Source organism: Artemia sp. Qi Xiang Cuo, chromosome 12 (assembly GCF_049724085.1).
Source record: "Artemia sp. Qi Xiang Cuo chromosome 12, ASM4972408v1, whole genome shotgun sequence".
NCBI lineage: Eukaryota > Metazoa > Arthropoda > Branchiopoda > Anostraca > Artemiidae > Artemia > Artemia sp. Qi Xiang Cuo.
In genome coordinates, this window is record NC_142805.1 from 11639373 (window position 1) to 11655711 (window position 16339).

Consider the following 16339-nt stretch of genomic DNA (forward strand, 5'->3'; position numbering starts at 1 on the left):
ATATATATAATTTATTTTTTTATTTATTGTCGGGTGATAGGAGGGTAGCTGTTTCGTGTGGACTGTCAGTGAGTTAACTTCTTTTCCTTATGGCTTTATAAATTAGGTATTGTTTAGTATTTCTTATTACAAATTTTAATATTATTAATTTATTATGTGTTGTTTCCAAAATAACAGGCCATAGAGCCCTTTGGGATACTGTTTTTGTTATTGTTATTTATGGAAATAAATGGAACTTGGCTAAACTATTTCCAACAGTGAATCAAATAAGAGTGATAACACAGCACTTGCATTTTTGGTAGCTCAGCTGTTTTTTAAACCGTGGTTTGTTCTTTACTAGGGTCATCCTAAGGCAAAGCCAACAAAATTTTATTTTATTTTTTGGGCTTTGACAGAAAGCTGAAGTACTAAGGAAATGTCAGTTCTTTTCTGTGACTCTCTTTAGTCCTTGAGTGTATTTCTTTAAAAAAAAAGTTTTTGGGTAGGACATATTGTATTAAATGAGGAGGGATAGAGGAACAACTCGTTTTGTGCTGTAATTTGCGATAACTTCCACAAAAAGGGTCTTAAAACATTTGTTTGAGCCTAAAGTTCACCTTCTAATCTGTTCTCGTAAGCAATAACTACATATTATTAGAAAGAATAGCCAGAAGATACTTTTTAAAGCGGTCTGTTAGTTTGTTAAAATGATCTTGACCTGAATCTGGCAGGGCTTACCTCGGTTATGTTTTCAATGCTTTGGAAGATGTCGACATTATAATATGTGGTACAATTAAGCCACCTTTTATCATCTTCTTGAAATCTTAGAAATTGTATTTAAAATGATTTATATATGGAATAGCACTGATTTGATGCTCAGTTATTCATTGAATTTTTTTGTTTGTTTTAAGTTTAAATTTATTTTTACCTCTTTGCCTTTAGCTGGACTTTATTTGCCTTTGGTTCATTGTAGCTTGTTCCAAGCAGGAACTTTCTTGTCATTGTTACTGAAAAATGTAAATATTTTGTAGTAAAAAACATTATAAGTATTGAGTATGGTGAGGAAACTGATAAGACTCATTCAAACCTATATAGGATATATTGGATAAGTCCAGGGTTGTGTCCAATCTCTTGCATTTTGAAGACTGATGTAATTTAAAAGGTAGAATTTAAATTGATATAAAAAAAAAATGCGTTATAGCTTTGTCGTAGTAAAAATTTCAATTAGTTTACCGTACTGCTTTGATTAAGATATGTAACTTTCATATGTTCGGTAAGTTTTTTTTTAAATATATTTCTGAATCCAAAGCAAAATGGTTTATAGCCTAGTTCTTGGAAAACGATTGGAAAGTGGTTGGTCCTGATCCACTAATTGCAGCTAAAGAGATGTTATTAACTCATAAAAGTTCCGGAAAATCACCTATGTCCGGAATGATATGAAACCCCGGCTTGGAGTCTACCCATTCAAACTTATCTAATTACCCATCCCTAGTCCTTTTCTCCTACAGGAAAGTGAATACCTATGAAATTACAAAAAAAAATGTTAAAAGAGGTTTGTTGAAGACTGTCTCTTTTTCGACGTAATACCTTAAATTAAGTATTTTTTTATTTTTTTTAAGACCACACTGCCTGTCTATGACGAAAAAACAAATGTTCAAATGGGTATACGTCCATTTATTAGACAAGAAAAACAGACACAAAGGTCTTGATATATCGACCACCTATGCAGCAATCGTCATCAGGTTAAATACCTGCTGATGACAATCTCGGTTTATGTGGTCGGAATATCAAGAATTTTGTATGTGTTTTCACTGTCTAATAAATGGACTTCTCTAAATTTGAACATTTATTTGTTCGTTGAAGGGTTTCTTTCAACTTTCAATCATCGTATAGCCATGTTAAGATTGTTTATTCTCAAGGAAGATACCCCTATTCCAAACACTTCATCTATACATCAGAGCTTTATTTGCTGTGCAGGGGTACTAGTCAGGAGGCAGAGAGTAATTTTTCCCCTCCACTAAATTTCCCACTTATATTTCAAATGCTCATTTTTTATACTCATTGAAAAATGTCCTTTATTTGTAGTGTCATTTAAAAAGAAAACTGTCCTTGTTCCCTGAATTTTCGAAAAATATTAATTAAAAATCGACCAATGCCAAAAGTAACCAAAATTCTTGAACAACAGTTCTGTAACAGCATACACATGGAAAGAAACAGCTTTTCTTGATGATTTCAAATGAAATAAATTTTGTTAAGTTTCAAGATACCCTTCTGTCGTTGGCATAGTTTAAAGTTCAAAATAAAGAAGTTTTCTTAAAAGATTAAATTAACAGAATAAGTTTTACTCATAGCCTTAAAAAAAAGTAAAGGGGTTCGTACAATTAACATTTTACTCTCAGTCTCTTCTTAAGAGTCTCGAAGGGTTTCCTTAATATAAAATAAATATATTTCTCAAGAGGTTTTTTAAGTACAGCTGAAGACCGTTACGTTCAATTCTTAAAAATCTTATTCGGTGAAAGGGTTTCATTTACTATCATATTGATCTGGTTATTAGACAACACGCCGTCTTATTGGCTGCGTGACGTGGGTTTTGTTAGCGTGTGGTAAATTTTCTGTGGTGCGCTGGTGTGTTGCCAGCACCATCGGCACGGAGACGCACCAAGGGTCTGTTTATATCTAGCCTTATTTTTTGTAGTGATTTTTTTTTTACTTTGATATACCAAGTAATTTAACGTGCTGAGTTTTTAAAATGGGAATAGGAGCTTTAAGACGGAGCAGGCAGTGATGCATTTAAAGATGGCAAAATTTCGTAGGATTTTTTCAAAGAGTCTTTGAAAGAGTCAGCAGTCTGCTTTATTTCTTGAGCTATATTTGACAATTGATTTAAAGTGGCTCACAGCAATAACAATTTTTCCCTTTCCAGATTCTATTTTACTTTTATTAAGACTTCACTTTTAAGATCCATCTCTCGTCATTAGCCGTAATTTGCCTTTCCCTTGGTAATCCCATCTCTGTCTTCTAGTTTCCAACATATATCACTAAAAATTTTCGTTATTTTTATAATTTTAATCTTGGGATTAAGGATTATCAGTTATTATTTTTCAAGTAACTCATTATGGCACGAAGCACCAAATTATTTTGAATTTAGAGGATTACAAAATGTTCTTTTCTGTAAAATATTTCATCCTTCATAAAGCGACCTAATAATCTCATGTATTAACAAAATATCTGAATAGTTTGGATCTATGTTAGTATTGAAAAACCTGAACAGTTTAAATTTGTTTCGAAATTCACATGCTCAAAAATGGAGAAGGGAGTACCTTCAATAGTTATTTTTGTTTTAAATTGCTAATGAAAATTAAAGCTTTGATCAACGATTCCAAGATAAGAATAGTTCATCTTATTTTATATCTCAGTGTTCAACTTTGTTGACGAAAGATCGAAATTAAAGCGGATCAGACAATAGCAAAAGTAGTAAATTCCTGTAAGCAAATAACTTATTTTAGGCTAGAAATTGATTTTGCTTTCTTAGTTAAATTGGGCCGACTTGGCGAAATTACGAAAATTCGCATTCACCATATTCGTTCTGAAAAATTCACTTGGGTTTCGGGAAGAAGGAAGGAATAAAATTAAAATATCTCGCGAAATTCAACCAAATCCTCCATTTTTTTAAATTCGCCGAGTTATTTTAGATTTTGATTCGGCTTTAGCTTTATTTAATAACTAGACGTATCACTACGAGAGTTCTCTTACAGAATTATAAATTGTACTATTTTTGGCATGACGTCTATTTTTGGCATATTTTTGGCATGACGCAGTTACCAATCTCCTGATTCACTGCCTTCGGCCGGGAGTGTAAGGCGTGGTATTGATGTCGATATATTTATTTAACTTTTCCAATAATTTACATACAAAAACTATATGAAACACCCAAAACCAAACGGTTGACGTGGGGTGAATCAGGTAAAAAAAAAACACATACATCTCAACCACCAGATGGCTAATTGAAAATAGTACAGTTTATATATAGAGAAAAAAACCTTAGCCAAAAATTATATATAGAAAAAATTGTCTAGCCAACTAGGTGGCTAATATGAATGACCCTGTATATATATACAATCTTTGAATTAGCCAACTGGTTGGCTATTAGATCTCACCTATATATACATTGCAGCCTTAATTAGTCAGCTAATATTAGAATTATATATACAATATAAAATTAGCTAGCTAGTTGGCTATTAATATCCCAGGTATATATTTTTTTTAAATTAATAACTAAATATCACTAAATATCTTTTAAATTCAATATAATAAGAAAAAAAGAGAAAAGAAAGAAAGAAAAACATATAATAATAATACTACTGGGGCACTCCATAATAATGCCAAAATACTTTACTACCTCTTGTCCAGCAATCATACCATCTTCATATGCTATATGCTGTATCCATGGATAATAATTAGATGTCCTCGAAAATATAAGAAAAGTAGTCCTAGTGGGGTTCACCTTTAGCTGATTCACTCTCAGCAATCTTGAAACTTCATTTAGCTATTCTCTTACACTCTCTAGGGGCAACCTCTCTGACTTTGCGATCACCGCTAAAGAAGTACCATCAGCAAATATAGGCACTGTAGCAGTATTATCCTTTTTGACGATCTCACTTATTCTTCTTTCCAGTTTGCTTATAGACTGTGGAAGATTATTCACAAAAATGAAAAGTAATAAGGGCCCGAGTACCGAACCTTGTGGAACTCCACACTCAATACAATTTTCATCAGAACCCATACTACCAATTTGAGCATAGTGTTTTCTACAAGACAAAAAAAGAACGTAAAAGCGAAAGAGCTGGAGCTCTAATCCCATAAATATCGGTAGGGGGAAAATCATCCTGTATTTTCAGTGCTTTCCCCTGGTACCCATAGAGAGCTGGGTCAACTTTGGCTGAGCTTACAGAGTCAAACCATTGACCCCCGTTCCAAACCAAATAACCAGCGTTACCAGGACTCGAACCTCTGCTCTCAGGATTTCAAGTCCCGTTCGCTAACCGCTGGCTAGGCCCTTCTCCACCGGATCTCCCCTATCGAAATAAGATCAAAATTTTGGACTTTCTAAGACTCTGCTACCACTAATCCGTTTTATTCTAAGATTCAGCATAATTTTGAACTTTGGGTTCAAATTTTATAGAATCTCAGTGTCCGGGGAAGTGCTACCCCCAAACTCCGTTGCAACACTCCTATCCGTTAAAATGGAGATAAAAAGCAGCTCCCACTTGTATTTACTTTTATTATACATACATTATAGTATTAATTCAGAGTTCAAGGTGAAAACATGTGTCTAGAATTGGATATTATTAATTATCGAAGCTGTAAGCTTATTCAGCGAATTTTAATCCCTGTGAAGATAGTTAGATTTCGCATTATTTGGCAAAGTATTATAGTTCCTGACCTGAATAAAATTATAAATCAGTATTCCAAGAAGTGAGAGGTAATCTTATTATAATAAAAATCGAATTATTTTGAGTGATTAATTGTTTTTGCCAACTATACTAATAAGCGAGCAGAAGAGGGAAGGTTTTCTGTAGCAAGTGCCGTCGTACCTGCCAGGCGTGGTGTCTACCTTAAACTGCGGGGAATATGTAACAAAACCTACGTTTCCCTCGTTTATTGATATTTTGACCTTCTGAAAATTAGCCTACTACCTTCCCATATCATCTTTCTTTCTGTTTGGTGTTGTAGTTTTTTTTTTTTTTTTTTTTTTTTTTTTGGATGGCCACGATCCTTAGCTAAAGCTTAATAACTGAAGACAAGCATGACCAGAAAACTTCTTTTGAATAATGTACTAAATTATCTTGCGTGATCGCTATCTGAGGGTGCAAAAATAGAATATATTGTAACCTTGGCTATAAATTTCTTTGGGCATAATGCAATCTTATTAGCAAGAAACTTCTTTATTCTGAACCTAATACGCAAGACCAAGTTATCAGTAATGTCAAAGACTAAGAAAATATTATTGACATTATTAAGCCGCTCGTATAAGCCTCCAAAGAGAAGCAAATATACCGTGCTTTGTTATTTTCAGTCCCTATGAAACTCCAGTCATCCGTGATGCTGTTTCTGCCATACTAGCTACAAAAGTAAGCGAGATTTCCCGAAAGATAGATGGAATTATTGACGTCACGACTCTCAAGCTCTTAAGTTTGAACTATTCGAATGCTGGAAAGTTAACAACACTTCAACCTCTGCTACCTACAATTCACAAAGCGTAAGACCATCGTATACTGTAGTACTAAAAAATTGTCCACAAGACATTAAGGATCCTCATGACCGTAAACAGTTTATTGACAGCATATGCAAAGAGGCTTCAAATGACACTACGGATCTCATACGATCGAATAACGATAGGAAAATTGTTGTGTACTCCAAATCAGCAGCTAACAAAATAGTTGAGAGTGTGAAAACCGCTCAGCCATCTATAAGTACTTATATGAAAGAACCAGTCTTCGCAATCGTCGTTAAGCAAGTCCCCCAATCCTTAGGCTTTTCTGACCTTCAACAACTAATCTTCAAAAGCACAAAGATAGGCCAGTGTGGTGCTTCCCACGCCTTTAAAGTGCATTTTGATACTCGTATGTGACCTTGACTTTTTCCTAAAAGAATCAATGCATATTGGTTATGAACTTCTACCTGTTCAGGAATTTCTCTTCCTTCCCCGTCGATGCTTTAAGTGACACAAGGTAGGTCCCATAGCCATGAGTTGCCAATCAGGTGCTATTTTTGGTCGATGTGGTTCTACCAATCACGTATCTAACCGCTCAAACGTGTGCACAGCTAGTATGTCCTGTGTGTTATGTAACGCTGGTAGCCACACCTGTTACAGTGTGAAATTTCCAAATAAACGTCCAACCAAGATTCAGCTTAATGCACATGGTCATAGTGCCAACAGTCGGCCGTATTGTGAATATGACATACTTATCTCTAAAAATTAACAGGGGGATCGTTCAAAAGTCTTCAGTTCTTGATGAGATTGTGTCAAAATATGATGTGAGTCGCTTACAAGAGCATCTTTTAAGTCAGTTAAGCCGTAGTCTTTTGGATACTAGAGATAGATTCACTTGCTATGCACATCCTGCAAAGCAAAACAGCGCTGGTGGTATACCATCAGGCGGTCTTCTGACTTACGTGAATTCCACTACTTGTTTGATGATTGTAGAATCCTGTGATTACTTTCTTGCTCTTAAAGTTGATAATATGTTTATCTATAATGTTTATCTGCCAACTGATTCCCATAATGATACGTCTGAACGCCTTTTTGCTCTTGCCTCTGAAAAGCTATGGGAAAATATTTCAAGCATTATTTCCAGTAATTCTGCATTTCTAAATGCTGGCGATCAAGGAGGCACACTTATGCCTCTTTAAAGAGGCGACCCCTCACAATGTTAAGCGATTTCCGGTCCTAGCGGTCGCAGAGAGACGGCGGTGATCGCATTTTGTAGCCTAAGCTCAAACTAAGAAACATGCAAAATTTCACCCCCCTCGTACTTTATCTTCATGGGGGACAGTGGGCCGGACGTTTCGACCCTCCCACCACAGCCCCCCTTTAACGTTGTCCGATCGGGCTGAAATTTAGAGGATAAGTTTTCTTAGAACCTGAATAGTTTTCCTATTATCCTCAAAATTTCTCAAAAACACTCCTTCCCTGTTTTTCAAAAACCAAATATAGCCACTTAATGTTCATCAAGTTATTTTTCTTTATCTGACACGCCTACAGGCCACAGTTGGCAACGGATCCGGGTTAATGAGGAATCATCCGAAGTGGAATTCGACCTGTTAGGGCCTTTTGATATTTTCAGACCGAAAAAATTATCCCCCGAATTTACATTTACAAAAAACCTCGTTTTCCTATAAGAGCCCATATTAATTTTTGAAATTCCTAAAAGCATAGTATTTCATTATTACATTAGATCCAAATAGTCCTCTTAACCTGACAAGACCGACTGCAAACTTCAAAAAATTCCAGCTCTTTTCCAGAAGTTTTTTTTCTCGAAAAACGAAAATCTTACTTTGTTTTGCTTGCTTCGAAAATAGATTGCAGAGACTAAAAATAATTTAACAAGAGTATCTGATGGTACAGTGGTCACTATTCCTGTCTTTCATCCGGAAGACCCGGGTTCGATTCCCCATCAGAGTAAATTTTTTCTATATTGAATTTAAAGTAGTATCTCTTAAATTTAAAGTTTAAAAAAGAAACTCAGTTTCTTTTTTAAATCCAATCTATTAAATCCTTCGGCTCAACAGGCGTCTCTAGAAGAATATCACAGTCAGCCTTCAGCTTACAGGTAAGTCTCCATTGCTTTGATAACATGCCGTATACCCGCATGCTCGAAGAAAAGTTGAAAAAAGAAAATCTAACTGTGCATTTGATTTGAGTATTCAGGAATTAAAAACCTTAACAAAAGAATCTTCAAAAGCGAGGGGTTTGGGGGGCGGCAGCCCCCCAACTTTAAATCCTGACACGATCAGCTAACAGTTAGTCAAGCAATAATAAGTAATAAACTGTACAAAAACGTGTAGAAATTATTTAAAAAAATAACTACGTTTTCTAAAGAGTTAAAGAGGCTGAGTCAAAAGTTCGAACCTTAAAACGTACAGGGATTAAGAGGTACAGTTGGGAGGCTGCTGCCCCCCAAACCCCCTGCTTTTGCAGCCTCTTTTGTTAAGATTTTTATTTTGGGGGTCTACCGCCCCCCTCAACCCCCGCTTTTTACCTTGCAAAGAAATGCTTTGCAACACGAACGAAGTCTGCTTGAATTTTTACCGTAAGAACATCCTATTGCATCTCTTTGATTATAAACAGTACTGAGCCTGTTTGCTGGATTTTTTACAGGAGATTTTTCCCTAACCAAGAACAAGCTATAATGTGATGAACTTAACAATTTTGAACAGAAAAATCAGGGAACAGAAGAAGGGCTCAGCATAAACAAGCAGTTCAGGTTCAGGTGGGTTCAGGTTCATCTATTTTTCCATCATACATAATCACACTGAATACATAACTATACCTGGCACAGAGACAAATTTGTAGTTATAACTGTAACAGACTGAGTTGTCATTGCCAAATTCTCTGAAGATTAAAAAACATTCCATTGAAACAGTTTCATTCGTGTTGGTACGACCAACTGATCGCAGGCTACAAGGCTTAAAAAATCTTAACAAAAGAGGCTGCAAAAGCGGGGGGTTTGGGGGGCGGCCGCCCCCCAACTGCACCTCCTAATTCCTGTACGTTTTAAGGTTCGAACTTGTGACTCAGCCTCTTTAACTCTTTAGAAAACGTAGTTTTTCAAATAATTTTATATGTAACCTAACTGCTCCATCTGCCCGCTCTTCTCTGATTGGTGAAATTTTCGATAATCATTTGTATGTTGTTGATACAGACCAAGCTTTTACATACATTCATACTTGAAAAATTCTGAAACCTTGCAATAATAATCAACGTAAGCTTAGTTTCAACTTCAATTATTTATTTCATTCACAAACTGAAATAGAAATGGTTACCATATGGTCACCTTAGATTGAAAAATATTCATTTCACTAAATATGGAAGTTCATAAAGCAGTTTCTGTCTCCATTTAGACACAACCAAACCTTACATTTAGCGCTGAGAATTCGGCTAGTTTCGCCCCTTGCACATTTTTCGTACCAACAGCGTCCCTTTTCGACAGTGTCAGGTAGATGGCTAGCAGTGTCATAGCACACCAATTCTGACGGCATGCCTGCTTCTATAGTTTTTGTTTTTCGCTTTTTAAGAGCACTGACAGAGGGTCTAACAGCACGATTACCATTGACAACTCCTGACACAATTGAGCATCTTCAAATATCCATCTTGATGAACATCAAGGACATATGCTGTCTACCCAGGTCTTCACACTCTCACCTATTTAGCAGCCAAGTATTGTTCACAGCTAAGTCAAAGAAATAATAGACTATCCGCATGTACCATTTTTTGGACCGTTTGTCAGTTTGGTAGAGCTCCAGAAGCAGATCAGACAAGTCTACGCCACCCACTGTTGTACTCACGGAGAACAAATGGGCGATCTATCTTGACATGGCTACAAGTATGTTCATCCCACCTTTGACACTGGTCGACTAGAGCTATGTTACAGAACGATGAGGCCACATGCACTGGTTTATTGTTGAACCACTTCACAATGGAGACTTCCATGTGCTTTTCAAGCCTATAATCATAGCTTCCACGCCCTTTCTTTTTCAATGATGCATCACTTTCCGAAGTTGCACCTTCATACGATTACTCTTTATCGTCCCATATGATTCATTCCCGTGATTCGTGCGTAAGGCATGAATAAGGTCGACAGATGTGCAAAATCTGTTGAAGTACAGCTTTAAGTTTATTCCCCTTGGCACATTGTCGATCAGTCAAAGGACAACGTCAGCACCCAGGCCCAAAGGACAAGCCAAAAGTGAGCCTTTTCCTGTATAGATTTTTAGGTCATAGACAATCTTACTCAAGCCCGCTAGCGTAAACATTTTTACACAAGGCCGCATCCGGGGGGGGGGGGGTATCTGGTTTGAACCCCCCCCCCCCGAAATTTTTGACCGAGTCGAAATTTTGTAAAACCTTAGTAAAAATTAGTAAATTTAGTCAAAAACCGAGTCGAAAATTAGTAACCCCCCCCCCCCCCGAACAAAAATCCTGGATCCGCTCTTGCTTTTACACCCCATAAATAAAGCTTGTCTTTCGAGTACTGTTTGAAACTTAGCCGACCCTTGAAGGGAATCATCTGTTCGTCCACACTTTGTCTCTCCTCAGGCAGTATGCTTTTTAGATTTTGTTCTGAGCTCGTCATACATTGGTCTGATTTTGTGCGGCTTATCATGACCAGTTTGATCAGGTGGCACTGCTAAGCCATCGTCATTGGCATGAAAAAACTGCCAAATCATCAAAAATCTGTCAAGGCACATATCATCAGCAATTGGGGTGTATCGACAAGTGTGCTCCTAGTGCATTTTCATAGCTGGTAACTTTACAATACTTATGAGCCTCTGTACTCCAAGGAACCGGTTCATCTCATGCTGGATCAGCTTTAGGGCAATCCTAGCGTTTGTTTCCCTTGTTGCATGCAGATTGGTTTGTTCAACTAATCCAACAACCATGTTATCCGTGATGATAGTTCTGAATAAAGCAATGGGTGAATTTATGTTGATTTCGGGAGTGGAAGCTCTCCAGGTGATATCATGGGGCTCAATCTTTTTTCTTAGCCATTTGTATTTTTTTGTGGCATCTTGATTTTTTCTTCCTGTGGTGGGGATAGTTGAAGAAGGAATAGGGGACGAGCTTGTCGATTGGATGAGAGACGGTTGAGCTGCAGTAGCGGGTTATGTAGTAACTTCTCCAGTATCAAATTAGTCATCCGCACTCGTAAAAATTTCAAAACAGTTCAACGTGCTAAGAGGTAAGTCTTCTATAAGATGGTTAACCGACTGAGGGGGCTGTAGGGTGGCGTATGTGAAGCTGGCACCAGGGGTTGGATGGATTTCATAATGGATCAGATTCGTCGTAATCATTAGACATGATTTCCATCTCAGATTTGCTTTCTGGTAGCAGAACCATCTCTGCAGCTCACTTTTGGTTGAGCTTCTCTCTTACACGTTTGCTCCTCTCCATGAAAACATTTTCTTCCTCTTTTCTTGTTGTCTCCGGAAGAGAAAATTGTGATCAGACCGAGGGTGCATGGGTGCTTTTGCTTGGTCAAACTATTTTGTATAAGAGTTCAAGCAAAACCCCCCAATATAAAATTTACCCTCGAAAGCTCATCACCAGAAACTACTCTTCCCGTGGAAAATTCTAACCATGGAAAATCTAATTGAGTATACCCCCCTATAGAAAATTTTTGGCCTGGGGGTAGTCTTAGGCCTCTGAAGGTTGTTGGTTTTCCCGTATGTGGTAGGCAGGTCATCTTTTCACCTGGACGCGGTAGTACTTTGATCTTTAGAGTTTCTGGTCATATTCATATTTAGACTCCTTTCCTTCAACTTGGAGAAGCAGTTATCCATGTCTGTATTTTTTGCCCTTTCAAATTTGCCCTCCTGTAGAGGATCCTCTTACGATGGTGTTCTATGTCACCATGTAATTTATTTACAGCTAAGAGAAGATATGCATCTCACAGGACGTTTCCACATGTCGGTGGGTCCAGCTGAGTCTATACTTTAGAGGCATTCTTCCACCTCGGCCGGTATTGACGGAACCCGGATATTGGGACAAGGTCCCCCTTGGTCTGTGCTTCCGATGTCAGTGCCCTGTATGTCTTTAGGAAAATCCCCTATCCGCAACCTGGGGACGAATTGAGTTGCCTTGGAAAGCCAGTATTGAGAAGAACACTCAGAAAAAATACTATTGCTAGATAAAACTTTTTTTAAAGTAAAAAATTCAAAAATGAAATTTTGATCTAAAATTTTTGCCCACTTTTGTTAATTTGAGCTAATTTTGTTTTGTAGCTATTGATCTGGCCAAATTGTATGAGGCCCCCGAAGCTATGGATCGGTTCATTTTGCATTATATTTGCCGTTTAGAAAGGGCAAGAAAATTTGGCTTATTATTGTCACGTTGGAAAAAATTATCATCAAAGCCAAGGGTTAACACTTGGTCATGTGCTCCTTCATCCCTATTCTCAACAGAAAAACTATTCTTGGGTTGCCTCTTAGTGACGTCAAGGTGGATCATTTACTAATCTGTCTAACCAGAACCGTGACAAAGAGATTTTTTTTCAATAGAAAACGTGCAAAGAGTTCTAAAAATCAAAAAAAGGACTGAAGTTTGAGGTAAACTAAAAGTAACTAGTTTTTTTAAATCAAAACGTCATATTAGACATAATTATCCTAAGAATGGACAACTCCCAAGCATTGATCAAAAACTGAATTCCATAGTCTTAATGGATGGAGAAAAAAATTATGATTACTCATCTTCAGATCATTCAGCTCGTGATTACTAAGAAAAATATTTAACAGTTATTTAATAAATATATGTTATTCTTTTAGCTACAAAATATCCTGAATTATCATCCCATGCATCAACACACTCTACAGTTGTGATTTAAGATTCTACTATTATGTAAGAAGAAGATTACAAATGTAGTTTTTAAGCTCTTTTGTATGTGATTACAAAAGGCAGAGAACAATCGAGTGATACGAACACATATGACCTATTGGTCAAACCCCAAACAACAACAAGCTCTTTTGTCACATATTTAATTTCAGGGTAAATTTGTAATTTACAGCATAACTTGGCTAGGGTGAAAGCGATGATACCACTTGATGCCCTTTTTCAGGCGGTAAAATTCTACTTTTGTCTATCTTGAAATAAGGGGTTGGTTTAGGAAAACGAAACTTTCAGGGATGGGTCTACAGGCTAAAGTATGGATACTGGTAAATATTTACCAAATCATATTATTGAGTTAGGAATAAAGTGAATACACCATTCAATGCCTTTTTTATGGTGATTATGAATATAACAATCATTTCTTTCAGAAATAAATTTTAGCCCCCCCCCTATATATGTCAACTCGATATATATTTGCAGATATGGGGGTGGGGGTTAGGTTAGGAGGGGGGGCTGAAATTCATTTCTGATAGAAATGATTAATATATTTGTAATCAGCATAAAAAAAAGGCATCAAATGGTGTATTCACTTTATTCCTAACTCAATAATATGATTTGGTAAATATTTACCTGGGTAGTTTCCCATTATGCGGGCCTCTAGGGTTAACTGCTGCTGAGTAGGCAATGATAGCTGTAAATTTTTACCAAATCATATTATTGACTTACAAATAAAGTGAATATACCATTTGATGCCTTTTTTTATGCTGATTACGAATATAATAATCATTTCTATTGGAAATGAATTTAAGCCCCCCTCCTCCCCCTATATTTGTCAATTCAGGTTATATATTTGCACATTTGGGGGTGGGGGTTAGGTTAGGTTAGGGGGGGGGGTAAAATTCAGTTCTGATGGAAATGATTATTATATTTGTAATTAGCATAAAAAAAAGGCATTGAATGGTATATTCACTTTAGTTGTTACTCAGTAATATGATTTGGTAAAAATTTACCATGATAGCATGGCTTTGATTGTGTATACAATATTAAACTTTGTTTTTTTGGGGTTTAGGGGGGGGGAGGTACCTAGGTTAGGGTAGGTATTTAATATATGCTATGCTTTACCCCCCAGCCCCCCCCCCTTATGTGCAAATATATTGCCCAAATTTGTTTCTGAACTATTATATAATCATCCTATTATATTTTAATTTATTAGCATTAACCAAACTTGACTTTTTAGAGAGGCCCCCATAATGGGAAAATACCAAAGTATGTCCCAAGAAGGTATTTTGAAGTACCTACCTCCACTCATTCTTCCTCTAGAGGGTCTTGACGTTTCATGACCTTTAAAAATATGTTTGCTATAAAAGCAAAACCTTGCAAAATGGGATACCACCAGATGGCTAATTTGACAGTGTGTATATATACAAACCTTTAAATTAGCCAACTGGCCAACCAGTATTTTAAGCCTAGGAGCCCAGCTAGACATAAGGATACATATTAAGAAAACAATTCTTACTCCATAATATGCAGAATAATCCTAGTTAACACATTTTGCAGGGGGGATAACCTTTATTTTCACTTCCTTCCTTGTTTTTCCAGTTTTTCTAAGAATTTTATAAATTTCTTAGGACCTATATATTCACAGAATATATACCCTCACCCCCCGCATGTGCAAATATATACCTAGAATTGCATCCTGTATCTAAATATACCATCCATTTGCATCACAAATGAACTTTATTCCCGTAGTAGAGTATTCCCGTAGTAGTTGCAAAATAGATCTTGTGCTTAAATGAAGTACAACAACATTGTTTTCAGGGTAAATTTTTTGCAGTTCATATTATTGATTTATGAATAAAGTAAACATACCACTTGATGACTTTTTTATGCTCTTTCCAAATATAATAATAATTTTGTTGGAAATGAATTTGACCCCCACTCCTATATATACCAATTTAGGGTGTATATTTGCACATTAGGGGGGGAGAGGGGTTAAATTTTATGGTGAATTTTTTGCAGTTCATATTATTGACTTACAAATAAAGTAATCATACCACTTGATGCCTTTTTTATGCTCTTTCCAAATATAATAATCATTTTTGTTGGAAATGAATTTTAGCCCCCCCCCCCCTATATAGCCTATATTCAGGGTATATATTTGGGTAATTTTTTTGCAGTTCATATTATTGACTTACAAGTAAAGTAAACATACCACTTGATGCCTTTATTATGCTTTTTCCAAATATAATAATCATTTTTGTCAGAAATGAATTTTATCTGCACCTCTATATATACCAATTCAGGGTATATATTTGCACATTAGGGGGGTGGGGGTGGGAGTAAAGTTTAAACTTACCTCTCATTTACATCAGAAACAAAATTTAGAACCCCCCCCCCCCCTAAAGTGCAAATATATACCCTGAATTGGTATATATATAGGGGTGGCTGTAAAATTCATTTCCAACAAAAATGATATTTGGAAAGAGCATAAAAAAGGCATCAAATGGTATATTTACTTTATTTGTAAGTCAATAATATGAACTGTAAAAAATTTACCTAACATTCTACTCAAATAACAGGAATTGCATTTTCAGAACTAAAGCCAGAGAAAAAGAAACTGATAACTAAAAATTAAGGTTAAATGTTTTGTCAAAATTTCAATAGGTATAGACCTGTCATGTAGGCAAATTTCAGGATCCTCTAGAGGGAGAAGAAGTGGAGGTAGGTACTTCAAAATACCTTCCCAGGACATACTTTAGCCTGTAGACCCATCCCTGAAAGTTTCATTTTCCCAAAGCAGTGTTTACATGCATATCTAGGTAGAATCCCATGTCTAGACACATGTCTAGCCAAACTTCAATGTCTAAGCAACAACTGTTCACAAGTAAAATTCAGTGCTTAGCTAAACCTACAAATTTAGTTTCCAAGAGATTACAGTTGTCATTTTTAGGCAATCAAGAGAGCTTATGCAGGAAAAACTTTCAAAATTGTAATCCCTATTTTTACTGTCACAAGATAATGGATGAGATAAGCCAAACAATTGCCTTAGTGTGCTTCATTATTATGTCTGGTGTTGCATATTTGCAAAAAAAGAAAAAAAACAATTAATGAGAAAACAAATATAAAATTTCAGTTTAAAAATGTAAACTTAGATGATGAAAATAGTGGAATTTGACACATTCTGATTGGCTGTAATTAAAATTCCTAGTCATTGAGTTCTAAGAGTCTAGAACCCAAAGCCTAGCTAAGCACATT

General features: G+C 36.2%; 1 pseudogene across 1 annotated transcript in view; it reads left to right on the forward strand.

Moving 5' to 3' along the window:
• Nucleotides 1–13131: 13131 nt before the first annotated feature.
• Nucleotides 13132–16339, forward strand: part of LOC148945781 (uncharacterized) — a 133848-nt pseudogene continuing 130640 nt past the window's right edge. The window contains exon 1 of the transcript XR_016142496.1: nt 13132–13243. The product of XR_016142496.1 is annotated as an uncharacterized LOC148945781 (transcript). The remainder of the gene's footprint in view (nt 13244–16339) is intronic.